This window comes from Rhipicephalus microplus, chromosome 6, assembly GCF_043290135.1.
Source record: "Rhipicephalus microplus isolate Deutch F79 chromosome 6, USDA_Rmic, whole genome shotgun sequence".
Lineage (NCBI taxonomy): Eukaryota > Metazoa > Arthropoda > Arachnida > Ixodida > Ixodidae > Rhipicephalus > Rhipicephalus microplus.
In genome coordinates, this window is record NC_134705.1 from 108,525,400 (window position 1) to 108,552,935 (window position 27,536).

The 27,536-nt window shown below is 44.3% G+C and overlaps 1 protein-coding gene across 1 annotated transcript in view; it reads right to left on the minus strand.

Moving 5' to 3' along the window:
- The window catches only part of LOC142765976 (uncharacterized), a 64,027-nt gene extending 45,312 nt beyond the window's left edge, over nt 1-18,715 (minus strand). The window contains exons 1-2 of the mRNA XM_075867784.1: nt 18,681-18,715; nt 14,200-14,247 (exon numbers count right to left, since the gene is read on the minus strand). The gene's annotated coding sequence lies outside the window, so the exon portion shown is untranslated. The remainder of the gene's footprint in view (nt 1-14,199; nt 14,248-18,680) is intronic.
- Between the last annotated feature and the right edge of the window lie 8,821 nt (nt 18,716-27,536).

Genomic DNA, 27,536 nt, shown 5'->3' on the forward strand with positions numbered 1-27,536 from the left:
CATTGCAGGTGATCAGTGATGCGTTCTTGACAATTAGATGATGAGGCAGTGTTGACTATGTCATAGGGTAGGGCGATTCACTCTGACGCTGCTTTGGGAATAATGAAGCAGAAAACGTTGTAATATGCGATAGCGGGCGGGCAACTTGAAGTGGATGACTGGTGCGATAAGGAATGCGTGATGCGGCTGTGATATACGGTTCTTGATTTAGAGAAGAATAAAAGAACTCATGGTAAAGGCTAAAAATGGCAATGTGACGACGATACGAAAGAGGTGATAGACCGGATGCAGCTTTCAAGGGCGAAATGCTGGTGTCATATGATAATAAAGAGTGAATGAATGAAATGACGCTAAGTTAAACGGCTTCTAATGCAGGGATTATATATGCTTGAGGCAGGTTCTACACGGCAGTTGTATATTCTAGTTTTCGTTTTATTAGTAATTTCTGCGCGAGTTATTTAACATGAGGTGGGGCGAGTTGGAGGGGGCGTTTTAAAAAATTTAGCGTTCAGCTTGATGCTGAAATTATGTTAGTAATATGAGTGTGGCAAGAAAAAATTGGAATAAAGTGTGACTCCTAGATATTTGTATGTGTTTACTAACTCAATGGGTCATTTTGAATTGCAGTAGTGAAAGTGAGTGGGATTGTGACAACAAGAGCAGGACAAGTTTATATTTAGTAGGATGGAGAGTCATTAGTCAAAATTTACACCAATTTAGTATATCATTAAGGTCATTCTGAGAAATGTAATGGTCATGAAGGTTAGTAATGGCATGGTAGATTATGAAGTCGTCAGCGAACATACCAATGTTACAGGAAACATGCAATGGTAGGTCATTTATATTTATTTGGAATTAGACAGGACCAAGAAAAGACTTTTGTGGGACTCCTGAGGCTACTGGAAGGCGATTAGACAGATGGCCGTTAACACAGACGGATTAAGAGCGCCTAGTTAAAACTCTTCACGCCACTTGAGGATGGTCATGTAAGATAGCTTGGAAAGTTTTAGTAACAAACGCTGGTGAGGAACTTTGTCAAAACATTGGATATTGCCATCGAGGCTAGTCTGAATGTCCTGAACGAATTGTGCTGACTAGGTTTCACTGAAAAGGCCTTTGCGAAATCCACGGTGTGAAGGTTGGAAACTTGCGTTGGAGTCTAAGAAGTTGACGACTTGTGAGTAGATGACGTGTTTCATAATTTTACAAGGCACGCTAGGTAATTAAATGTGGCGGTACTTCAAGGGTGAGTTTCTGTTACCTGATTTGTAGACTGGAATGATCTAGCCTGTTTTTCGATCAGCGGGCATGATTCCTGAGGTGAGCGACTGTGGAAAGATGAGACGTAAGTATGCTGCACAAGTCGATTGCACATTTTTGAGAAGTTATGAGTTGATGAAATCCATACCCGCTGATGAAGAGAGCTACATTTTGCTAATAATTGATGAAATGCTTTCTTCGAAGAAGGTGACCATTGGCATGAAGTTTCTAAATTGAAGGATGGTGACTGTGAGGGCGTGCCGAGTTCAGTAGTAAATACAGATGAAAATGCTTTATTAAACGTTTCTGTGCAACAATCGTCGGTCAGTGCATCGTGCGAGTCGCTTGCTGGTCTGATATGAGAAGTATTTGTGGGTTTTGTTTCTTGCCAAAATTTCTTGGGGTTCCTGAGTAGCAGGTTAGGTAAGCAAATATAAAAAATGAATACTTCGGTTTAGGAACAGACAGTAAATATGATTTTTTACCGGCGATATATTTTTTACATGTAGCAGGCTTGTCACTGTGTTAAGCACCATAAACAAGTTGCTTCTTTTTGTTTTCAAGTTTTTTTTAACTGCTGTGAAACCATGGTTGGTTGAGGTTAGTGCAAAAGGTGGTCTTTGGGAAGAACATATCAGAGAGGAAATATAGATTGTTTTTCAAGATCAGCCAGTTGTCATGAGCGGAGAGTGTGTGAAATTCAATTTTGATGGAAAAAAATGCTGAGATCATCAAACCTTGCGCCATAGTTAGCCTTATCATGAAGAAGAATTGTTTTATAAGTAATTTGTTTTTCGGTCTAGTTAAATGAAAATAGAGCATGAATGACTTTGTGATCGCTTATTTCAGAAGGTAGTAAATAGATAACAAGTTTACGAGGCTAGCGGTTAATATCAGGTTGAGAACATTTGCCCATCCTCGTGAAACACTTGCTGATTGGAAGACGATTTGAGGTAGGTTAAAGTTAAGGCACGCATCGAGGAAGTTTTTTGCCTCTGCATGACTTGATAATGTGGCATTAGTTATGATTTGCCAGGCAATGTCTGGGTAGTTGAAGTCACCAAAAAGAAGAATGTGGGCATTTGGATATGTGGAAGATAGGTTTGAACGGCATCGTTCAGATGATGTGGGAAGTTTGGATCCGCTTGTGGGGGCCTATAGCAGACGGCAAGTACGAATGTTAGGTATGGGTACGACAAATTATCCACAGAGATTTGATATTAGAATTGATGGCAATGACAACGTGTCTGCGGGGAACGGTGCGCTGTTCATCTGGCCAGTGCCTAGGTAAACGTTCTATCTTAGACTGGGGAGTGGTCAGTTTTATACTTCCTGCAAAGAACGGTTGTGGGCTATGTTCCTGAGTGTTGTTCAATTACCAAACTGTACCATCTAACTACAACGCCTTGTAATATCAGGTGTTCCGGCAATGTCGAGGCATCAAAAAGAGTTACCCATACCACCCCCTGGAAAAAATTGAAACGCTTATATGTCATGTAGATAGGTACCGACGATGCGCTAGGAACAAATTGACACCAATACGCAAATAGAATGCATGATGCTTCAACATTCTAATCGAATTCATCGACTGTCCCGTGCGTCTAAGAGAGCGCAAGAAACCGTTCACTTTGAGTCATACTGTTGGAGATATTTTTACTGCTTCACAGCAGAGAACTAGGCAAACAAGACATGCCTTCGGACTCAGCCCTTAAGTCTTACCTGTTGTTCTCACCACTCTCACCATCACACGAGCGCCAGGTTTCATCAGTGCCACCTTCATAAACTGGCCGCAGTCATTCCCCCGAAGTCACGTAGTACCGACGCAGTCACATATTGCACAACAGCATGACCACGATGATTGCTCCAGACCTGCTGCCGTCTCAAGTAAAATGCCTCAGTAATCTCCTTACGACGTACTCAGTCATATTTCTCTTTGACGGTGGCCTCTTCAGTGAAACCTCGCCAGTAAAACACCGCTTAGATACCAGTGATGCAGCTCCAATTCACAGGTGTCTTACCGAGTGTCATCATAGGAGCGCCACGTTATTCTACAGGAAGTTTACAAGATGCTCACAACAGGCACCGTTGAGCATTCGTCTAACCCGCGGGTGTCCCTTATCGTATTAGGTAGAAAGAACGTAAATAACTGACGTTTATGCGTAGAATAAGAGCATTTACACAAGGTCACCAATATGAATGTCCACCCGCTTACTCTTATCGATGATACACTAGAATGCCTTCAGGATGCAACCTGTTTTTCTTCAACAGACCTACGCTCCGGTTGGTGACAAATTGCCGCAGACTACCTGGACCGCGAGGATAAGCCTTTATAACGGCTGACATCCTCTACCAATTCAGGATATTACCATTCTGCTTTTGCAATAGGCCGGCCGCGTTTGAGTGGATATTGGACATGCTTTTGCGCAGCTTTTCTGGTCTATCTGCCTATGCTATTTCGATGACGTGATTGTGTGTGCTCCCACCTTTCAATCTAATCTCGAGTGATTACTGTGCAATCATACAGCGTTTCTTGCTGCTGGGCTCCAACTTAATTCATCAAAGTCCCAGTTACGGCATCGCCAATTTACTATTCTAGGGCATCTTGTTAAACCATCTGGCATCCGCCACCATCCCGACAAAGTTCACGCGGTCCTCAAGTTTCCCGTGTCAACTTGTGCCAAGATTCTCGAAGTTTTGTGGGCCTATGCTCAAGTTTCTGACGATTCCTCAGGAACTTCGCAGAAGTCGCCAGACATCTCACCGATTATCTCAAGAATGATGTGCCATTTGAGCGGGGCCCACAGCAAGCTACGGCTTTTTCTCGACTCATAACCTTTCTGACCATGCTGCCGATACTGGCACGTAATCTGTGTCTGCTGGAGTGGAACACCACAAGCATAAGACATACGAGACTCTACCAAATAAATCCTTGACTGGAACTTCGACCTCCATCTATACTTCGTCGACGTGAAGTTTCGCTTCTTCATCGCCTTTGGTTGGGGTTCCCTTCACAAAAGCATATACAACCCTCATAGGATTGATCGACAATGCGGAATGCGACGTCTGCTGCACCGAAGAAGACATCGACCTTCTGATATGCCGTTGCCCTCGATTTGCCTCTGAAAGACAGAAAATTTCGGGCGCAATGCGAGAATTTGACGATCGCCCACTCTCTATGCAGATGCTACTAGAGCACTGTTCTCGCCTTTCGTCGGCTCAAAAAGCAGTAAAAACCATCTTGCGCTTTTTGAGTACTACAGGTCTATGTGAACACCTGTAACTTTTAAGTAGGGCCACCGCTGCATACGCGTAACCCATTGACTGACATTTTTTTCTCTTTCTTTTCTCTTTCCTCACTCTCTCTCATCTTCACGCCCCCTTTCTATTTCCACAGTGTAGGATAGCAAACCGGGCATGTGCCTGGTTAACCTCCTTGTCTTATCTCTTGTTATTCTTGTTCTCCTCCTCCTGCCGATACTCGGCCACTTCACACCCGTCCGCTCCAACCAGGGTCTGCACTTATGCTAGTGGGTACGGTATTGGCGTGGTATTAGCCCAACTTCAATACGGTCTAGATCGAGTTCTTGCGTATAACAGCCGGCTTCTTGCTCCTCCCGAACGCGAGTACTCTATTACTGAGCATGAGTGCCTGGCCCTTATGGGCAGTTAGTGGATTCCTCCTTCATTTATATTGCCGGCCTTTAACTTGTGGCAAATTTGCGACCTTGGAGACTCGTAATATTTCAGTCGTCCGGGAGAGAGAGTGAGCCCGACACGACCGCTGTGATTAGAAGTATTTTAGGACTGCCGAACGCCAGTGCACCAAGGCCTGTCAGCGTCTCCTGCCTCTTGCGAGAGCGAGCGTTTTCTATTATTCTCTCTGCGACGTTGATGCAGCTGCCGCTACAGAGGACTCTTCCCCTAGAGAAGAGTTAAAGTCTGACGAACAATCGAAACTCCGTTAGACACAATATGTTTTGGGTGTGGCGTGAGGAGGCAGCGTTCCGGAATGCGGTAGCGTAGCGTCAGTCGCGTCGCATGATGGTGTGGCTGAGTGTAACGTTGTTTCGAAGTAGGCAGGCTTCAGATCTTCGAGAGCGAGCGTGTTAGATCGGCCGTTCATGTTGAGGTCGAATGTCCACGGACAACGTTCCAGAACCCGATGTGGCTTGGTGTAGTGTGACTGTAAAAGTTTCCGCGCAGCACAGTTGCGCACAAAAACATGTGTACCTGAGGTGAGCTGCGAAGACACATAAGGAGCTCACGCTTTGTGCGGGCGTGTAGGCACGGGCTGTATCTGCTGAAAGATGTTTTGCAGTTCGCAAGAGTAGTCTCTGGGTAGTGGCGCAGGTGCTTTGGATGGGGGATCGAAAAAATTGACGGCAGATCTACGAGGTGAATGATGATGAGACTGGGCAAAGCTCCTGGAAGTAATACCGTGAAATTTTCTTTCGTTAACTCGCCAGGCGATATGCGCGCTTCCTCACCGCTTTTCGTTGTCGAACGTTGACGTGCTGCATTGGCCTCTCGTTCCCGTAAGAAAGGACCTTGCCGATGCTGACATGCCGCTGCACCTTCTTGTTCACGTACGGTGAGACCTTGCTGACGCTGCCTTGTTGATGTGGCTTCTTTTTCTCGTACAGCAGGATTTTGCCGACGCTGACGTGGCACTGCAGCTTCTTGTTCACGTACGGCGGGATCTTGCCGACGCTGCCTTGCTGATGTGGCTTCTTCTTCCCGTACAGCAGGATCTTGACGGCGACGTCGCGCAGCTTCCCGGCGCACTTCTGCCTCGCGTGCTCTCACTTCAGGGTCCTGTCTGCAAGCGAGCGCCGCCGATGCTCTGCGCACCCGCCTTTCGGCATCCTTATCCATACGAGTACACACCGACGGCAACAATCATCGGCAACTACAAACCTGTATTGATATGGTTTCGATTGTAAAACCATGGCTTTAAAACAAAACACCTGGCGTCTTTCGTTAAGCAGCTGGCGTCTTCTTTTTGTTTTGCTTTAAAAACATCTGGCGTCTTTTTGTTTTGCTTTTAGAAAACATCTGGCGTCTGTCGTTGGTTTATTTCATCAGTAAACAGCATTTTAAACAACAGTTTTTTATTGTTTATTCATGCACAGAAGAACTCTCACCAGGCACTACCTTGGAGGTAAACAATGGCTGCTACTGGGTATGAGAGACAGCAGAAGTCGGCTTTTAACATTTGTACTAACGTTTTCTACTGGAATACGCCAATGGCTGCTAATGGGGACTGAGAGACACAAGCATTCGGCTTGTAGTTAACGCGCATGCTGCAAATGTTTTTTTATTGTTCAACAACGCACAGCAGAAATCTCCCACCGGCACCACCTTGGAGGTCAAAGCGTAAGACTGGTTATACACTACGACTACGACTATGAAGGACGAACGGGTGCCGCTATAAGGAGCTTCGCCCCTAAAAAGTCGCATGACAGGCGTAGCGAACTCCCGTAGGCCAACTCGGCGCATGAGCACCACAGGGCACTTTTGATGGTGACTCTAATGCCAAGTAAGACCAGTGGTATTTGGATGACTCGCTTCTCCGGTTATCCCTATTCCATTAGGGAGTACTTGAGATTCCTGTGAAAACGCTCGACCAGCCCATTTGTATTTGGCTGGAAAGCGGTAGTGCACAGACATGTCGTTCCGAGTAGCTTGAGGAGTTCTTTGAAACGCACCGAAAGAAACTGGCGGCCGCGATCGGTGACTATATATAGTAAATGGACAGCCGAACCTTTCAATCTATGTCGACACGAAAGCCTCTGCAACCGTTGTCGTTGATATGTCGGCGAAAGGTGTAGCTTATGACCACCGTGTGTAGCGGTCAATGCATGTCAGTAACGTATTTTCGCGCACACTGACACATGTAAAAAGAAGGGTACAACACCAGCGCTTCTTGTCTTTTCAGGAGCGAAGCTCCTTAAAACGGCACCCGTTCATGCCTCGTAGTCGTAGTCGTAGTGTGTAACAAGTGTTATATTTTGACCTGCAAGGTAAGGTCGCTGGGTGATTTCTCCTGTGCTTTGCTGAACAATGAAAAGTTCACGGCGTGCACGTTAACTAAAAGCCTAATGCTCCAGTCTCTTATTCCCTATTAGCAGCCATTGACATGTTCCAGTAGGAAATGTTAGTAGAAGCGTTAAACGTCGACTTCTGCTGTCTCTTATTCCCAGTATCAGCCATTGTTTACCTCCAAGGTAGTGCCTGGTGAGGTATCTTCTGTGTGTGTATAAACAATAAAAAATTTTTGTTCAGAACGCCTTTGATTTATGAAATAAACTAACGAAATACGCCAGATGTTTTCTAAAGCAATGGGTTTATAATCCAAACCATATCGATACAGGTTTGTAGTTACCGATTCTCGTTGCCGTTGGTGTGTGCTCGTGTGGTACATTGAGCACTAACTGACAGCAAAAGGTTGATACATTATACTGGCTGGGCGTAACCTCCTTGGTTTTAGAAAGGTTTAGCGAGCATTGGGCCGCAGTGCCATGGATACAGTGAACTAGTATATACCATGAACTCGAGGTGGTTAAAGGCGGGAAGTAGACCCGAAGCGCAAGCCGTTAGAAGGTGTGTGTGCCACCTCTCGCTTAATTCTCGGAACGTAAGCTGGATAGCGGTGCTTCTATATGGGGAATGTATGATGAAAAGATGCGAGATGTTGGTACTTGGAGTGTTGAATACATAGACGAACAGACACACAGACAGATGCCTGGATCTTTTTTTCGTTCTCCGTGCGTCAGCGTGTGCTAAAAAATGGCGGCATATTCACGAATTGAATGATGGAGAGTGGGGCGAAGCATTCGTCCATCCATTTGTTTTTGATTCCGTCAATTCATGCCTCCGTCTGTGTGACCGTGCATGCGTCCAACCGCCCGTCTGTGCGTGCGTCTGTCCGTGCGCCCATCCCTGCGTTCGTCCATGCATCCGCCCCTGCGTCCGTTCATGTGTCCCTCCACTCATCTGTCTGTGTGTCCATTCCTCCATCTATTCAACACTAGAAGTACCAGCATCTCGCATCTTTTCATCATATATTTCCCATATAGAAGCACCATCATACAGCGGGCATTTCAAGGACTAAACGAAAGGTGGCACACACACAATTTCCTACGACTTGCGCTTCGGGTATACTTCCCACCTTTAACCACCTCGAAATCATTGCATATACTAGTTCAATGTATTCATGGCACTGCGGCCCGACTTTCGCTAAACCTTTCTAAAACCAAGGAGGTTACGCCCAGCGAGTATTACGTAGCAACCTTCTTCTGTCAGATAGTACTCAATGTACATGCCAATGGCTGCTAATAGGAAATTAGAGACAGGATAATTCGGCTTTTACTTTCTTACGGCTTGCGCTTCGTATCTACTTCCTACCTTTAACCTCCTGGAGTTCATGGTATATACTAGTTCATTGTATTCATGGCACTGTGCCTCAAGGCTCCCTAAACCTTTCTAAAACTAAGGAGGTTACACCCAGCGAGTATAACGTAGCAACCCTTTCTTGTCAGATAGTGCTCAATGTACATGCCAATGGCTGCTAATGGGGAACGCCGCGTGCGTGTGAACTAAAAGCCGAATGCTCCTGTCACTTATTCCCCCTCAGCAGTCATTGGCATGTACATTGAGCACTATCTTTTATTGTTCAACAACGCACAGAAAAAATCTCTCACAGGCACCAGTTTGTAGGTCAAACTGTTATACTCGTTGAACACTACAACGGCTACGAGGGTCGAATGGGTGCCGCTATAAAGAGCTTCATCCTTAAAATAAGGTACGATACACTCGTACCAACTACCTCGTCAAGCAATGCTTGATTTATTTGTCGGGTTTAACGTCCCAATACCACCATATGATTATGAGAGACGCCGTAGTGGAGGGCTCCGAAAATTTTGACCATCTGGGGTTCTTTACCGTGCACCCAAATCTGAGCACAGGTTCCTACGACATTTCCGCCTTCATCGTAAATGCAGCCGCCGCACCCGGGATTTGAACCCGGGACCTGCGGGTCAGCAGCCGAGTACCTTAGCCACTAGACCACTGCGGCGGGGCACCTCGTCAAGTATGTCAGTGTGTAGCTGAAGCACTGGGAAGGTTGGAGAGGGCCGACCAAGTCTCAGTGTACGGTGTAAAACGCGCGTCTGGTAGAAGGAAGGACAGGATGACGCTGGATTTTCGCGCGTTGACACGGCAAACAGCGCACCCAGTTTTCTACTTGCGCGTCTAGTTGAGGCCAAACGTACCGACTAAAAATAGGTTTCTGTGTCACGCAAATTCCAGGATGCGACCTACTGTGTACAAAATCGAACAGGCGTCTAGGAAGCGTAGCTGGAACTAATGATCGAGGTATGCTGGTTTAGGTATCACACAGGATTGAGTACCATCTGAAGTCAAGACGACGTCCTCCAGTTGGAGGGACGTCATTGAATTTTGGAGGGTTCGCTGCTCGTTGTCGTCACAACGGTGGGTGGCGAGTAGGCTGACGTCAATAATAGATGGCTCTGCAGTTGGCGTGGTGACGGCATCAACGCGGCTCAGAACACCGGCAGCGATGTTGGCGGTGCATTTGAATGACGAAATATTGTTGTAAATTTCGAAATGTATGAGAGATGTTGAGTGCCGCGTGGCAAGTAGCAGGACACCGGTCGGTTCACAGAGAGAACAACGGATTGTGCTACTAACTGGTACCACAGACTATCACGCTATATGCTAGGTTTCAGCCCTCAAGGGTCCATCAGGGCGTCTTTCTCGTTGGGCTATGTACTTACAGGAATGCAAGTACACAGTTATTGGCAAGCCAGGCTGCTTACACAAAGGCGCTGACTGCATCTCTGGGTTCCTCGTCAGCGCTCTACATCTCGTAAAGGACGACACATCCATTTGTGTTTCTTCGCTCTCCGCTTTCGGCAACATAGGTAGTGAGCTACGTCGTGACACATCCCTACGAGATGTAATGAGCCGGCTGAATACTGGCTCAACGGAAGGTTTGCTTTCAATGTTCGTCGTCATACACGACATCTTATACCACCGCTACATGAACCCCGTGGAACAGCAACTCGTAATACCCATTATATGCGCTTGACCGTTCTTAACCAACTACAAGATGTATGAACAGCTGGCCCCCTTGATGTTGCAATGAAGTACGTCCGTGTTTGCCAACGCTTATCTGGCCCGGCCTCCACCGCTCCATACAACGTTATGCTGCTTTTTTCGAGCCATGCCAACGAACCAAAAGGCCAGTCGTACACGTCGCTGGGCACCTTCAACCGATCGACATGCCTGTCAAGCATTTCTTTAGTGTTGGCTTCGACTTGCTGGGCCCTTTCCCTCTTTCTAAGAATGGTAACAGTTGGGTCGCCATGGCTACAGATTATTCCACTCGCTTTGCCTCTACGAAACCTCTCCCGAGCAGTTGCGCTTTAGACGCCACCAAGTTTTGAAATCTTTCTATGGGACCTTCGACGCAAAATTTTTGATCTGTCTTTGTGCCTGCAAGTATGTACATTAGTCTGTTTATCAACTCTGAAAAGCATTGGTTACTTGAAATGACTGACCCCATTCACACCACCCACCAATGTTGCTGAAGATTCAGTGTTCATACTTGTACAATTGTCCAATAAAAAACAAATATTGCGCATGTATGGGGCACAATAACAACACCTATATGGTCTGCATGTGTGTCTTCTACTAGAGAATGCATACATCAGAAGCTTTAAGGACCGTAGCGGTTATCACGCTACGCTGACCATGCAACGCTTGCACGAAAAGGACAGTGTTTCCAGCGCTTTGCATAAGCGAGGCGGTTGTGGCACCTACCCGTCTCCTTGCGTTCTGCAGCTTATCACCTCTGAGACGAGTGCGCACACTCGTCTTAGAGCCACGCACTGTGTTATTGAAGGAAACTACTAGATGGCGCTTATTTCTCACATGTCACGTGACCTGACGCGTTTGTTCCTCTCTGCTGCAAGCTCTAGGCACTCTATCGCAGTGCCTCAAGGATACCATTATCTGATTTTCTCGCGAAGAACATCAAATAAATGTTTTTTCACTCCACACGCAAGACTAGCCTCTTTCGACGGCATTTGCCGATTAACATGCAGATACGGGGCAATTTTTTATTGAAGAGGTCAATATACATCACGGCACTCCTCGTCAACTTGTCACAGACAGTGTCGCTACTTTTTAGATGTGAAGGGTCACTTTGACTAGACTGTGTAACGCTGTCCCTCCGTCCGCACTGCGCTCCCCTGGCCGCAGATTATGGGGCAATGCTAAGAAGGTCGTGCCTTCCCTCGCAGTGCGCCCGCGTTGACGTAACTCTCTAGCCTGTGACTGCTCGCCACATGTCATCTCTCTCAATACATTTCTTCCCCCGCTTGCAACTTTCGAGCGCACATCGAGCGAACAATCTTTCTGCAACAGAATTCACAGGAAACCCAGACCGCCGCCCGTGACTTTGCGTTTCAAACAAACGTTCACTCCAGTGAATGCTACACCGAGTTTCACTTGAAACCTCTCTTCCAGCGCCCGCGTCGACGCCCATTTCAACCGTGTCCAAGCAGTGCGCATCGCCGCTGCTTCGCATTTAATCAGGGTTCCCTTCAGGGAAATGGTCCATAATTTTTATCAAGGTAACCGACGACCCACGTCATTCTTCTGCAATCAACCACAAGCTTACGATGGCTTATCATCCCCAAACGAATGGCCACACAGAACGTTTGCGTCGTACAATCACTGACAGGCGCGTCATGCACGCCTCGACTCATCATCGCAGCTGGAACATTGTGTTACCCTTTGTGATTTTCACTTACAATAGCTCATGCTACAACACACCTGCATATTTTGTCTTTTAGCTTTTGTATGGAACAGAACCAACGCTGTGGTTCGACACGCTGGTACCCTACTCTGCCCACTTGTTCCCAACATATGCTCGCCGCGCTATCAGCACAGCCGAAAAGGCCCGTCGAGTTGCCCTGCGACGTCTTTCGCACTCGCAGCTTCGTCAGAGACATAGTTAAGACTGTCACCACCGGAAAGTGCGCTTTGATCCGGGTGATCTCGTTATTTTGTGAACTCCAGCACGGCATGTTGACTGGCCAAAAAATTCTGCTCGAGTACTCCGGGCTCTACAGAGTGCCACGGCACTTAACTAATGTTACTCATATTATAGCCCCGCTGAACCTTCCGGTTCCCTCCACATCTTCAGATATTGTCCACGTCACTCGTCTGAAGTCCTATCACTGATCTAACACCTGGTTAAAAGCTCCGTGTCGGTGCTTTTGCCGCTGGAGGTTGATGTTGTGGGGTTCCGGCTATCACTAATCGATGGTGTGCGAAGAGGATGATGACGTGTTGGTGTTCAAATTAAAAACAGCTGCCCATTTCCCTGCTGAATTATTTTTCTGCTGTAAACTACTAAATACATTCGCAACAATAGTTGTCGCAATATCGCGGCAGGCTTATAAACAAACGATATTATCTCTGGTGTTCCGCCAAAATAAAGCACCAACTTCATCATCGACGAACTATACGGGCGATTGAGAAAAGCAGGCAATCTAACGATCGAGTGCAGATGATGGGTACTACCAGTTTCTGTTTCAAAGGGTCCTTATGTTGCAGTGGTATAAGAGGACGTGTATGTCGACGAATATTTAAAGCAAAAAATCTGTTGAGCCAGTATTCAGATGTTTCATTAGATATGGCAAGACCGAGTGACGACGTTGCTCACTGCGCATGTTGCCAAAAGCAGAGAACGAGGAAATACAGATTAACAGGTCATCAGTAACGAGCTCTAGAGGCTTGACGAGCTACGTTGTCATCCCTGTCCTACTTCCAGCAACCTGTTTTTTGTGTGTGCGTGTACTAGGCTACGCCGTAAGATTATGATGTCGTAGGAAACAGGGGTAATATAACAAACGCGAAGTGTTCTTATTTTGGGATTCCTGTCTGCAACCAAAAGTACTCCTCCGGAAATTCATCAACCAAATGCGTCTCCTCCAGCATTGTGCATTGATTGGATTTGTAAACGTGTACGACAAACAAGAGATTGTCGCACCTAGTAACTTCCTACGTGACAGTCCCAGCATCGAAGTGGTAGTCTGTCGACATCAGTCCCACGTTACTGTGCTCTGAGGTGTATGCGAAAATGGTCATCTTCAATTTCAGCAAGAAATATCATAACATGCAGAATGACACCGCAGTGGCGTACCGCTAAGCCATGTAGCCACTCAAAGTGTATCGCTTTCTAGCTGTAGACATGAGCTCCACCCGGCCGCCATCAAAGAGGTTGAGCCTAGTAGACCTCACTTTCATTTACCACATCACTCGTCAAGGCGCTAGTGTCATAATCTGTTCAGAGAGAAGGTTGCAACCAAAACGATGTGTCGTGCTCTGCCCGAAGGTCCTCCGAGGATTTATTCTACAGCCGATCGGTTCACAATTCCTCATTCCTGCTTCTGTATTAGTCTATAGCCCGACATATAGTTTTCATTCACAATAATTATAGGCTGTAATATTTCTAGCAATTCTCTGCTTTTTTCAAGCTCCCAGTATTTACGAGCACTCATGGACCATTTTACCAATAAATATGGGTTAGGCTTAAGAATACAAGATGTTTGAGTATGCTTAGGATAATTCTTAAGCTCTTGTTTTGCGCTAAAAAGACGTAAATGCCACTGAGGTAACATTTTTAATCTATTGTGTGCAGTTGCGTTTTTTAATCACCTCGTATGCCTGTGTGATAGTGGTATGTACACGTAAGTGCCTCGGTACAATAAAACATTCATCGGTAATAGTATAGTTCTTGTTTTCACTTTTGCAGGGCAAAATTCTCACTGTATAACTCGCTGACATTTTGTAATACATTTTGTTTACGTCGAAGACAGATTTTTATTGCGACAAATCACTTACCGGGACTCCACCTATGATCACAGTGTCAAGACGTGGGGGACTGGAAGGCTAAAAAGAGAATAGCATGGCGAACATCAAACTTGTGCGTAGGTACCCATAACATAGGTTATTTATGGTAATAAAAATATTTCTAAATATCAGCAGCACTTCTGCACCAACAAATTCTCTCAAAAAGCCACAATGGGGGCGCAAGCACCCGAAGACGCGAGAGGTTCCTAAATTTTTAATGAAGCAATGCTCTCGTTTTCTTTATAATGTATATTGACCATGAGCTACGTAGAGTTTACCTCTACGTGGCTCATGCAAAGTTTACCTTGACCCACACAGAGGTCAAAATAAATATTTTAAGTTTTAGCTCAAAGATATACGCCATGCTCAATTAGCTTGAACTATAGTTTGAAACCTGAGGAACCTAAGATCAGGTCCATCTCATGTTTGCTCTAGTGCTAAAAAATTATACCAAAATAAGAGAAAGTTGATATAACACTCCAGATGAGGCACAAGAACAATATGCATACATTGAGGTGCCCAACACGCGTATCAAGCCCTTGCGTCACTTCAGTGTTGCGTATATCAGCACCCAATAGAGCACTGTTGTAGTTACCATTTTTACTCTTCATGGTTGGAGCAAATATTAGGATTAGTACCTCTAGAAATTAAATATCACAAATATAGTCTACATTGTGCCACGAATGAAGATTTGAGGACTTATCTCCACGATTGCCTAAATTGGACCTATTTAAAGTATCCCTAGCAGTCTACGCGAATTACCCTGGCACTCACCACATGCTTAGTAGATAGAAGACATATTTCACAAGACTGCCATTAGTATATTAAAAAAGTCTATAATTCTAGCAAGGAGATCACTATGACAATGTAAACAGGAATACACATTCTGTGAACTGCCCAAGAGTTCTTTGTTAGAAAAAAGATTATGAAAGCTGCAGCAGCAAATTGTAACATCATGCAAATTATAGTTGGCAGCTATAAATTCAGTAAAGTTTAAGATTGTGAAACACTAGTGTAAGACGATTCGGCCGCTTGAGGAAGAGATTCAGTTTTCCCAAAGAGCCTTGCTTGATAGAGTGTACCGCGTATACCAATCGCCCGCTTATGTAGAACGAGATCACAATTGCGCAAGGTATTGTTACTACGCCCTTAAAATCAGAGTGCACAGGTATGGCTTAAGTGACATTTCCCGCATTCCTTCATGCTTGTCCCAGACAGAGTGATGTTTTGTCTCGGTTTGAGCAGCGATAACCAGCAGGCCTTATACATGGGTACATGGGGGCAGCTCAGATGCTAAGAATTCTACCAAAGTGGTTAGCGAAATTGGATAGAAATTTTTTTTGCAAAGCCACATTTTTTGCAGTTCTTTTTTGCGATTGAGCGCGAAAGAGTATTTTTTAGTATCTTGAAAGAATCATAAATAAAAATAAACCAAAAATTGTCCAAAACGAACGTACTTTATTAACACACTTGCGAGAATATAATATTTATCTTTATTTGCCATTTTATCCAACGAACATTATGCTCTCTCCACAGAGCTCAATAACTCGACGACGACACAAAAGCGTATAATTCTGAAATTCGCAGTAGATCATCATTATTAGAATCTGGGCTAGAGTCTCCCAAATGGCCGGGAAGCCATCTGGCTAAAGTGTAGCCCCCGGTGACGGGGAAGACTTACTCAGACTCACTTTGTATGCATCTCCAGTGCCGTAGAGATGGATAGTTTTCTCTCTATGCTCGCCGTTGAAGGGCCTCCATATGTGTTTCCTAAGGCCAGCTCTCTAGACCATGATGACGCTATCTGGGCTGGGAAACCACCTGTTTCGGAGTGTTGTCCTTAGCAAGTTCATCTGGCTGAAGGATTGTTCAACTTCAGGATTTGACAGAGTTAATACTAGCATAGAAATGGCGAAATCTGTTGGTTTCCATACCGGGTTTTCATCATATCTATCTCGATAAATATACACTGCACGCCAGAACTTTTGGGCCGTAAACGTGTCTGCTCACGCTACAGTCGTGAGCCTTGTCCATTGTCTTTTAATGATATCAATTGGTACGCATACCTATTGCTTCCACAGTGCCAATTCGGGCTTTAGCGAGAATGTCGCCTTTTATACTGCTAGTTTACTAGCTTGACTCCACGTTGTTTCCTCTTGCAAACAAGTCATGTGCACAATACCACGATCTACATTTATTGCTTGAGAATTGCTTAATGTAGTGCGCTTTCTAAGCATTCAGCATGATTTCGGATAACCCGCTCACGCGTTCAGCGCAGAAATCAGAAAATTTTCTGATGAGAGAGCAGCGCTACCGCTGGCAGCATACCTCTTCTAATAAACTAACTAAAGTTTCTCTAGATTAGGCAGAAATGCACTGAACGACGCATATATACCGAATTATATTTGAATTCTGCTAAATATTCCACAAATCACTTAACACATTTGTCCCCGCTAAATATTAGTGTTCTGCCAGATATGATAGAATAACCGCTGCGATGGCAACCGGGTGGGGTTACCATCGCAGCGGTTAATATATATTATCGCGTGCGTGGTTCTAGCAATACAGAGGAGTTGGCTCGTTTGATCTGTGATTCAGTTGTGTTCTTCACACCCACTCGCACGCATTAGCCCGCGGGTAGAATATGGGACGCGGGAGGGGGATCACCGATTGGCAACTTATATGCAATATGACGGTGACAAAAATGGCAAAAGCCCGTCGAGGTCCACTTGCAATTGATATATTGATATGGATTAAGAAGTTTGTGCATTCGCGCGGTGGTGCCAAGCTCCTAAAAAAAGCCCACCTTAGCGGCCTTCCCCTTAATATTTTTTTGCTTCGCTCTTTCTATTTCTTTGTTCTTTTTGATTTTTATCATTTTTTCTCATTCCTGCTAGTTCTACATTTTATATGCCAAATATTTCTTAGCGAACTCATGCGTCTTTTCGTAGAAAAATCATCGCATGCATGCTGTGTGCGGCATGGTTTGTACGCTATGTACTCATGGTGCACTCGCAGTTACTTGGGTAGCTTGCTAGACACAAATTTTCATCACCTGACGAGAGTTTATGAAAACCATAAAGGGCAGAACGACAATGTCACATGTAACAGCGTGATACCGAAATCATGATAAATAGCAGAATATGTTGGTCATGTAAAATATCATGACTTACAAATCATCACCAAATCGTAGATGAATAGAACGTATAAATCTTGTCATTTACGGCATGATTTACAAGGCACAGTTATGACGCGCTCCATGTGTTTTACTGGAGAAAATTGGTATTGAGGGAAGGTATAGAATGAGGAAAATAAATTGCTAACCCCAAGATGCAAATGCTTGCACTCCTGTCAAGTACGGCTCTATCTACATGATTCTATGTCGGTGTGCTGTCACGCATTTTGGTTCAGTAGGAATTAAGCAAAACTGTTTGAGATGAGATTATATCAGTGCGTGGGAAACATGACTCGGAGGTTTTGTACACACCAAAACATATGTTCCTGCAGGATAATATATACCAGATTGCCACAGCGCGCGTGCATGACAAACATGTTTGTAACTAGTGGCAAATATAAGTGTCGTCGAGGCTCTTGGTTACCCCAAGTAACCGCTGCACCGGTTTGAATTCTTCTTCGTTCGTTATCTCAATTTTCGTAGTTTTGGGTGTGTGAACAATGGTAATCGTATACAGTAACTAAGCCGCAAATAATGACGAAGAAGACACAGGCAGCACTCTATGTGGTAATTTCGTCAGTGTATTTGTCTTTTGCGCGGTTTTTACTTTGCTTAAGAGCCATCAATGGTGGCCAGATCTATGTGCTGAGCTCAGAAGGCTGTCGTTGCACGCCGACATGTCGGATGTAGCAAGTGAACAGATCAGTGCCATTTTTGTTGAAGTGCGACAATTTTGCCCAGTGACATTTCATGCTGGCTTCACGGTGTGGCGACAGGTGCTCTGCTGTAACATGGCCGATGTTTTCAATTATTACGCTGCCTCCTGCGCCCTGATATAGGGCTAACTCGACATCTGGTTACTCCTACCTGGAGGACTGGAGCAGCTAACCGAAAAGACCACTATTCAGTTATGCGGTTTTGGGTAAGTCGGAGGTGGTTCTCGAACCTTGTACGACTAAAAAAAACTGTTAGCATGTAATAAAGTATGGTGCTTTTTCACAATTACGCTGCATGCTTCCTTTCGTAGTCTTCGGTTTTGTTGCTTTACTCTAATTGCACGTAAGTTCAATTCTAGGGAAAAGTGAGTAAAGACAATGCTCGTACGCTGCGCCGGTCATTGCTATCCTCTGGCGACGATCTACGCTTTGTCAATAAATTGTTTGTCAGTAATGAATACTACATGGTCAATTGTGTTGTCTTTTTTGCACTGGCTTTTGCCTCGTTCACAGTGAATGCATTGTGATAGGATCTTTGAATTATAATGGCCACATAGCTGGCATGAAAAGAAACCATTTACCGGTTCAAGTAGGGCCAAATCAGGTCCAGGGAGCCCGCCAGGCTGAAACGCAAATACAACGACAATCACAATTGAGGAGTACCGTGAGCACAAACTCTCCACTAATTGGTGATAAGGGCAAGAACATAAAATACCCCCTATCCTCTCACGTCAGATGCAGTAATAAACAGAAAAGACACTTCTACGTGGAAGACACAGCGCATTCACTTTGTAAGCCGTAAAGCAGTCATTCCAGAGCCTTCTGCATGCTCTCTTGGGGCACTTTCTAAAAGGTGTGCTTGCATGACTTCCACTTCGCCACAAATCATCAGAATGTTTGCGACGATGAGAAGCACCAGCTATTTCTTTATTTGTTATTTCGCCGAGAAGCAAGGTGCCCGAAACGTATATACAAAATAGAACATGCGCACTTTTTTATTCACTGGTTTACAATAAGTAATTATGGCTTGGCCTTTTCTAATAAATTGAAAGCGGTAAACGACCCACTAGTTACACAAATTGTACTATTCCACGACCACTCGTTGATATACCTTTATACTACGCTATTGGAGCTATGCACGGGCCTTGTTTATGAGCCACAGCCCAACCCAGGCCCACTGGCTGACTCAAAGACCCACCCTATCATTACAATGATTTGCTGTGGAGACAAGATACCGCTTATCGTTTACATGGTATTTTATTCAGCATAACAATGTTAAACATAAGCAAATCACATGTGACAGCCACGTATACGTAGCTTAGAAGTTGTGTAGACAACCAAACTATCCGATGATTCGGGCAGCTTTTCATCATTTTTATACTGTTCCAAAAACAGACAGATTGGTGTCTCACACACACACACACACACACACACGCACACTTTGTGGCGTTCTTACGTGGTCATTTGATAAGGTCAAAGCTTGATTCGGGCTTTCTTCTGATGTTTCCGCGGAGTGGCATAGGTAAGCTGAATTCATAGCTCAAAAGCGCAAACCGAGTACAAACATCTCGGTGTGCACAAATTTGTGCTTGTGTGCAAGAAACAACTGCACATTGGGCCTGCCGCTGCTCCATACCACCGCCACCGCCGCCACCACCGGTTTGGCCGCTGCCAAATTCTTTTAGATATATTGAGTGGAGAGAGTAAATCGTGTTTTGCTGTTTTTCGAGAGGATTTTGCGTGCTTAATACTAGATACTCATGAAAAACACTGCTGCATCATTGTTGTTTCAGGTGATACAGCAGAAGAACAAGAGCGGAAAGGTCAATAAAGAGGACGCTCGGTGTTGCTAAATGTGCAAATACAACCTTTTTGGGCTCCTCAGATCGCTTATGTGGTGCCCATTTATGGCAAGAATAAACCAAGCCATGGCATCATATAAGACATTGCGTAGTCTGAATTGTTTTACATCTCAAGCTCCACTGCTGCGGTGGTCCAGTGGCAAAGGTACTGGGCTACTGACCCGCAGACCGCGGGACCATATACCTGCTGCAGCAGCTGTTTTTACGATGAAGGCGAAAATTCTGTAGGCCCAAGTGTCTTTATTTGAGTAATCGTTAATAAATCACAGATGGTCAAAATTTTCGGAGCGCTTCGCTATTGCGTCTCTCATGATCATAGGGTGGTTTGAGGACGTTAAGCTCTACAAATCAGTCGTGAAGGTCTCAAGCTGACTTCGACTGGAGAGATCAAAAGATTTCTCAACTCGGCTTTGACCGAGTCAAACAGTCTGTTCGAGTTCAAGGTTTACGCCGTTCGGGCTTTCTTTTCGACCTAGTACGTTGCAACGCGCAAAGGAGAGCGATGCGGACCAAAGATAGTGGTGTAGTATTGTCTAGCTGGATGACACCACAATTCTTTTCAGCCAACGTTGACAAGCGCATTACGCGTCTTCAGTATATTTTGCAAGATATCAATTTATAGTTGCATAAACAAAAACCAGCGAAATTCCGTTCTGTTGACAAATAGCTGTTCTTTCTGCTACATGTCAGTAAGGAATCCGTATATAACCCATATCCACAGGAGAGGGTAGCCACAGAGAAAGTTCATCACCCTGACAACAAGAAGGTAGTGCGCTGAATTAATTCGTGGTACCCATACGTAGTAATGATGCTTCGTAAATACGTGCCCTTAACCACCATACTTCAGACAGTTATGTTAAATAAATAAACTGTACTTGTTCATGACCAGGCTTATCCTGTGGACTTCATCATCTTGAACGAATGCTTCCGAGAAAGGAATCTCAATATAGATTTCTTAATGAAGCATGACGCTGTCATAGGCCTCACATTCGCGCCAATAACGCTTTCAATAGGCGGAGGATTAGCACAACACACGATACGACAAACAATGTTATTGCGATGAACAAACTAAAATTCAAATTCACACCGACGGAATCTGTGCAGTACTCAACCCGGTGCTCGAACATAAAAGTGGGGTATTGAAAAGGTGGTCACCTACGTCAGCCACCTTCTTTCAGACACCAAAGCCAAGTAAGCACAAAAAGAAAAGAGCAATAAACGTCTTGCGATCCCAATACACACGCCATAGTTTCACCCCAGCTCTACGCACACCTCTATGAGTGGCTAGTGACCATCAGGACCAGTGCTTCCGACAAACAAAAAGACCCTTCCTGTCGCCTCACAAGGGGGTGTCTCTGGCTCCGAGAACTTGATTGATTGATATGTGGGTTTTAACGTCCCAAAACCACTATATGATTATGAGAGACGCCGTAGTGTAGGGCTCCAGAATTTTTGAGTACCTGGGGTTCTTTAACGTGCACCCAAATCTGAGCACATGGGCCTACAACATTTCCGCCTCCATCGGAAATGCAGCCGCCGCAACCGGGATTTGAACTCGCGACCTCCAGGTCAGCAGCCGAGTACCTTAGCCACTAGACCACCGCAGCGGGGTGGCTCAGAGAACTTCATGTCACTGTTGTGACCAAGTGTGGACAGAAACATTTAGACAGACACTTCTTGTATCGTGGGCGCGTTAGGGCTGAACACCAAGATGTTTTTTTTGTGGGGGTAGGCAAAAAAGTGTTGTAAATGCTGCCATCTAGGCAAAGCTATGCGAAACTCCTCACTGAGTGCGCTTGGTATATCCTTCGCAACTAGCTTGGGTCGAAGGCTAGATAACTTTTCGAATAATTGTGTGTCCACGTCACTGAGCCAACTGCCTTCTTCGCTCGCTCCTGATGTCTTTAACAAAATCGTAGACAAGTGTCCTAATTACACCTCTATATTTCTCAAATAAGAAGCCTTAGGAATCACCTAGAAGGCATGAATTATGTCGCTTTGACATTATAAAATATATAATAAATCTGTCCTACTTGCAAAACGCCGTATTCGTAAAGAGCTTCTCAACACACTGAGCTACCTGCGGTCTCGTTGTGGTCTCGATACGAGATATTTGGGGGTCCTGAATGACGACGCTGCTGCTAGTCGCATTGGATACTCGCGTATGCTCACGAAGATATAGGAGAAGCATTATTCGTGACGTCGTAGGTATTAACAGCAACGTCCGTCTTCATGCCAGAAAATGCTGAAATTTCCAGCAATGCAAGATAATACCGACAAGGTCTGCGGCTTAAGCCAAGGTCTGAATACCTGAAGAACCTCTTGCTGGCTATTTAAGGTAATCAGTATTTCCGGCGTTAAATCCAGAAACAACTAGTTTGTTATTTTTTTAGAGTACCTCATATGCTACAAAGAAACAGAATCCTCTGCCCAAAGCAAGGGTGACGTACTGATGTTCTTCGTAAAGGACATCTTGCTGGTGCGCGCTGCCCTGCAAATGTTCAGCAGTGAGAGAGGGGCAATAGAGATCAAACCATCATGCGAGATTATAAGGCTTATCATCGCGAAAACCTGCCAACGTATCACTCAGCGTAACGCTTGATTCAAACAAACCCCGACACGAAGGTAGAGTGTGTCGAAATGAACACAAGAACTGGGGTGCCATTCTTCTATAAACAAATTTCCTGAATTCAGGGAAGCTCAAGTCGAAAATACAATTTTCCACAGCTCCAGATGGCTGCCGACCAGGCGTTAGTGTTAAGGTGCGAACGACGATGCGTTGCCATGGCATCAGCGAGCAACATCTTCTACGTTACTTTGAGTCACACAAAGTACTGCGACGTCCTTGCCTGCTAAATCACGAGTTGTCCCCGATAGCATTATAACCTCTCAGATGAGCTACAGAAGACCGGCAGTCAGCTGTGAAACGTGTCTTACTGCTTTTTATTGGGCTATAAATGTTCAATATTATTTCTGGTATTTCGTTACCTTGATGTATATATATAATTACATTCACGTTGTGTTTCCACCTCGGATATGGCGTGTAACAAAGAGAAGGCATCGCCACATTCGCCTATATCTTTCATTTCATTGTTATGGGGTTCAAGTACGCACGCGAATACACACACAAGCACGCACAGACACAAAACGCTTGTCACCTGGAACAGCCAGTCATGCTACAATGCTTTCAATCTCTACAATGTTTTCAAACTGTGTTTTGTACATGACGCAGAGGAGAAAAATACCTGACCTTATTTGGGAGCTCACTTGATAAGTGATGGCGCTAGAAGGTTCGACCAGCGACGTATGGAAGACGCATCACTATGCCGATCGTTAGGTTACCGACTTCTGTGATCGCGGCCATAACTATGTTTAAACGTGCTGTTGCTTGTATTCTCACTTTTGAATTCCAGCGCACAAGATCTCGCAGTAAAAAGTTTTGTTCTCATAAACCCGAGTCTCTACTTTCACCTTCATGTTACTAACTAATGATAAATCATTTGTAATTTATTATTAATGATTTCACATTCATGCAGTCATGAATCATTAATGATATGACTTGTGTGTTCGACCCATAATGTTTTTGCACTATGAGTTGGAACAACTGGTGTTCGACGTATAGAGTAACGAAGTGAAATATTTGAACGCCACATAGAACGCCACCTTCGTAACAACCTAATACTTGCCCGAACAAGACCAGAAGATGCACGTCCAAAATCTCTGAGGGGCCTAGGCTGAAAATAAAAAAAAGAGGAATGAAGAGAACACCGGAGGAAATGTTCCCAACTACATGGTTAATTATCACTCTAGTAGTAGAGAAGCTGCAGGCCAAAGAAGCATCATCGTCATTATCATCGTAATCAACCAACGTATGCCTAATGCCAGTCAAACACCTCTCCTATCTGCCGCCATTCAACGTGGTTGCTAGTTTCATTCAGCGATATTATATGTACAGAAAACTCTCACGCTCACCGAACACGAATTCGCCTTCTCTGAAAATTCAGTCAGTGACTCTCAATCGCCAGCATTTATCTCATCTACTCGCTACATGTCGTGCCCAAGTAATTTTTTCAGGAGCGAAGCTGCTTAAGGCACATGCATGCCCGGCGTTCTCACAGCCACCTCTGGTTCTCGGCGTGTTCGCTAGATAGCGCTGCGGCTCCATGCATCGGAGCGCATAGTGTTATCAGAGATCACTAGATGGGGCTCACGTGGCATAGGTGAAGAATTAAATAAGACATGGCACTGTGACGCTCGCTCAGTGCTCTCGTGTGATAGAAGACCACGTTCGCTCTTGCGTTAAAATGTGTTCGCTTTCGGCACGCTTCCTCTTTCGGCGGCAGTCTGTGTGCTGCGAGTATGAGCGACGAAGACAAGGCAAGGCGGTGGAGCGGAGGGCTCAAGAAAACGGCTGCAGCACGCGCTCGCCTTCTTTCCATGATGATCGACTAAGCAAAATGCGTTCACTTTTTCTGTGGTTCCGCTTTCGCTGGTAAACTGTGTGCTTAGAGCATGAGCGACGAATAGATGGTGGTGGAGGGCAGGTCTAGGAAAAAGGCTGCAGCGCGTGTTCGCCGTCTTCGCATGATGAGTGACTAAGCAAAATTCTTGAAAGATTAAACGGTACCAATAGAACTTCTGGAGCTTTGTCATCTTTCACGCCATAGATATGCTATTATTTTTTGTTTTGCTTGTGTTTAAAATGCTCGTAAACATGTTTCACCTTTGCCCCGTACTGCTTTTTTGTCTTTTTAGAATTTACCTGTCCGTTTCACTTCCATTTTTTGCTTCACCTTTCTAAATTTAGGTTAAAACACCTTTTAAGCTTCCAGGTTTCTATTCCCCAAATAAGTACCGGTGAGATGGAGCTGTTATATGCCTTCGTATTCAGCAACAGTGGTAACTGTCTACTCATCCTTAGAGGATACCTGAGCTCCACACTATACTTTATTTTATGGACTGATGATTCAAAATAAGAACCTTGAGAAGCAAACAACAGCTAACTCAAACAACTCACGTGTGCTATTGTGAAGCAGTATAGACTACGTTTACGCATCAATCCCAATTTTACAAATTTTTTTCTTCCTGTGAAATTTCAACTTCTTGCTATCAAATCCATTCCTTCACCATATTGGCGAAACTGATAGTTTTTTCTTGCATACTTTTTCTCTGCGTCGTCCAAGTTACTTTGCCCGAACTGGTTAAACTTCTTATTGTGGAATAGTTTGGCGCTTCTTGTGTAAAAAAGAGAAAAATTTGTTTCCATTCTAGAACAAAGCCTTCAATATCAAGTTTGCTTTATTATTGCTCTACACTACCTTGGTTTCTATTGCCTACTGTGTAGTATTATGCTTGGCTATTGAGTCTAGAGTCAAAAAATTACCATTCTCAGTAAACAATTTTTCGCATCTTTCTCGAAATCTGATTTATGCTGTCCACCACCTAGACATGAGTTAATATTTTTTTTGTCATCATTAGTTCCTAGTTCCAAAGTTTACATTGATATAAGCCACTTGCCGGAGTTCGATCACGACGGTGTCTTGTGTGAGGTGGATGACGACCAAGCTGAAAAGAGTAGAACGTGAAAATAAAATGTCCAAAATGCCCCAAGAAGGACTGGTGAAGTATTAGTTCAATGTAAGGAAATTTTTAGTCAAGAATGAGTGGTATTTTATATTCACCCTTATTTCGGAAACTCCACTACAGGTGGGTACGTTTGAAAATCTACACCCTGTAGAAAGCTGAATAGCGAGCAGCCCAGTGACTAAGAATGCAGACATTTTCAAGTGCGAAGCATAACTTAGGGGCTCAGCTTGTACGGCTCTAACTTCGTCACTGTGTGTCATATTGTCAAGTACCCTCACTAAAACGGAATGGACCCCAAAACTACTCGCCAGTGGTGTACAAAAATGAAAATCGCAATAATTAGCGCACCATATAGTTTACAGAGCGAAAACTTCTCTGCGTATCAGGTTGAGGCTTCGCACCACTACTGACTCATCAGAAATTTTTTTCTAGAAACACAGCATCCTTCACACTTCCAAAGGTATCACTTTGGTGGAGCTGCAGAGCCCTTCTCTAGATGATTCTCTTCTACTGAATTTTTCTAAACTTAGCAATGAGTATTGTTTCATAAGCTGGCTTCCGAAAGGCACTCTTTATGTTGCGATGCGAACGCTCTATAAGTGTGACAGCTTTGTCTGAGCAACGAGGTGTTCTGGTGCTCAATAATGACATCCGCATTGTTTTCACTCCTAATATTACTCCCCCATTTCTATTGTTGTCCACACATGCAGCGTAGGGTTTCTCTTACTCTTACAAATTCGGTTAGCTGTCCTAGCTCAATACTACCCCTTTTTTCTTCAACCAGTGAGAAAGCACTTGTAGTGTGTACATATATCTTGCTCTTTCTCTGGCTACCCATATTAGAGCGTATGATTCAACAATGATTGCAACATTGCATCTTGTTTCAGAACACTATACCCTCTTCATGGTAGAATTGTTTGGTTGCCTGATAATTGGTGTATTCTTTACAATTGAATTTTAGGAAGGCAAAACTAGCTGTCCAATGTAATTCCACAGCGCCTTCATTCGCAATCCTAACTTGTTTTAGTATTCAGTCAGTCTATCATTAAATTTTCCTAAATCTTTGGGGGGGGAGGTAAGTGTAAAAATAAATAACATCACTTCATCCAAAAACTGACACACACACACACACACACACATATATATATATATGTATATATGTATATATATATATATATATATATATATATATATATATATATATATATATATATATATTTATATTTATATATTGTGTGTTTGCGTGTGTTAGCTTGATTTATTGCCGAATTTAAGGTTTCCAAGACCAGCCTTCAGCAGTTTCAATATAAAGTATGACTTAGTTAACATATTTGCACGGTAAGACATTGAGACGCTATGAATACTTACCGGACTGCTGCCACGAGAATGAGGTGAGTGCTCAGGTGAACGCTTCTGCAAAAAAAAATTCACGGAGTGTCGATACCGTTTGTCTCTGATTAGCAGCATAATCATTGTGTGCGGAATACACACTGGCGAATAAAATGAATATATATTTTTTCAAAATTGATACGTTGAAAGTAGTTGCACCTGTTCACTTTCTGAAAGTCAGAAAAAGGCGTATGAATTCGTAAGCCTAATGAGGCTGTATGAAACAAAGTTTTTAGGATGCCTTACTGTTTTTATGCAAGCGATGCAAATACTCTTAATGAAAACCTCCGCGTCATGAGTGGTGCAATGACGGTATTTTGAGTGATTGATTAATTGATTGATTGATTGATTGATTGATTGATATGTGGGGTTTAATGTCCCAAACCATATGATTACAAGAGACGCCGTATTGGAGGGCTCCGGAAATTTCCACCACCTGGGCTTCTTCAACGTGCACCCAAATCTGAGCACACGGGCCTACAACAATTCTGCCTCCACCGAAAATGCAGCCGCCAAAGCTGCGATTTGATCCTGCGACCTGCGGGTCAGCAGCCGAGTACCTTAGACACTAGAACACCACGTTGGGACGACGGTATTTTC